Here is a 1,703-nt window from a genome sequence, read left to right on the forward strand (position 1 = left end):
TGGTGACAGATTGCATGATTTTCGACTTAGCAGTTCTAAGAATTTGTCTTAAAACCACTGAAGAAGCATACATGAATGTGTTTTAAGAAAGTAGCTTCATTACATGATGGTATAGACCAGAATAGGAAACTATACACATTTTTCTTAAAAGATTTGTTTTATATATATATATATATATATATTTTTTTTTTTTTATTGGAAAGGCAAATATACAGAGAGGAGATACAGAAAGATCCTCCATCTGCTAGTCCACTCCCTAAGTGACCACAAGGGTTGGAGCTTAGCTGATCTGAAGCCAGGAGCCAGGAGCTTCTTCTAGGTCTCCCACACGGCTGCAGGGTCTGAGAGATCTGAATCTGAGAGTGGGCCTGGTGGAGAAGCTTAGGAACTCCCCTGGTGGGTTGTAGTTCTTACTGGTGAGCATGTGATTCAGAACTAGGTGTTTGACAGGCTGGACAAGGTAGTTCTACTTGTCGGCAAGTGTGGGATGGCTCTGGAGGGGGGTGGAGCAGGCAGGGGCAGGCCAACCTAAGCTCATTTGCATGTGCAGGAGCCAGGCTGGAGTGTGGGTATTGCCAGGCGAGGCTGTCACACCTGCCAATTTGCGTGAACCAGGGATGGGAGCAGGCTGAGCAGAGTGCGTGTATCAGAACTGGGCATCTTCAGTGGCTTTGCCAGAGTAGTAGATGTAATACCCAGATGCGCATGGAGGATATGGCAGTCCATTGGAGCCTGCAGAAGACATCTGGTACCACAGCAGAGTAAGGAGGACAGAACGAACTGCTCAACTGCTCTAGCCAAGCATTGACAGAAAATGTCTGGGCAAGTGGAGACTGTAAGGTGGACTATGTCAGCCACTGAACCTCGAAAGGGTTTCCTTATCCTTGGATTGGTGAGATAGACAACATTTCAGAATTCTCGACATCACTTGAGCAGAACACTTGGAGCATGCTCCACATCAGGGACCCTGGGATAACATCAGGTGGCCATTCCCCATCCCTGGGTACTGAGGCGGTTGGGAGGCTGGATGTGGTTTCTCCCCTTTTCTGTTCCTTCCCTTAGATACAGGAAGGAGAAAAAGAAAATTTGGAAACAATGGTCTTATCCACTTTCCCCTAGTCCTCGATCCTTTCCATCATCAACTATGTAAACATCATCAAAAATAAAATTTAAAGAAGAAAAAAGGGATATATTTGTAATTTCATTGCAATACTATTCACAGTGAGATATTTTTGTCAATAATGTATAGATTTGGAATAATTCATATTGATGCCATTTTGGGGGGGGCATTCTAGTACTGCCATTTGAGACCAGCCCAAATCATACCTGGAGGGTGTGCTTGGGGGGTGCAAGTGGCAGAAGCTGGCCATTTCTTGGGTTTGAAGTGGGAACAAGACTGGAATTAAATACGGTAACCTCATGAAAAGAAAGAGGACAGAACAAATCAATCAACTACCCCAGCCATATGTTGGCAGTGAAAAACTGGGCAAACGGAGACTCTAAGGTGAACTATGTCAATCAGTGGATTCTGCAGTGACCACATCATGCTTGGAATGGCGATATTGGCAGCAATTCATAACTGTTGAACCATCAAAACCACTTGAGCAAGACCCTCGGAGCATGCCCCACATCAGGGACCTGGGATGGGTGGGAGGCTGGGTGGGGCTTCTCCCTTTACCTCCCCCTTTACCCCAAAAATAGGG

Source organism: Ochotona curzoniae, unplaced genomic scaffold (genome assembly GCF_017591425.1).
Source record: "Ochotona curzoniae isolate NIBS_2020 unplaced genomic scaffold, NIBS_Ocur_1.0 contig_2599, whole genome shotgun sequence".
NCBI lineage: Eukaryota > Metazoa > Chordata > Mammalia > Lagomorpha > Ochotonidae > Ochotona > Ochotona curzoniae.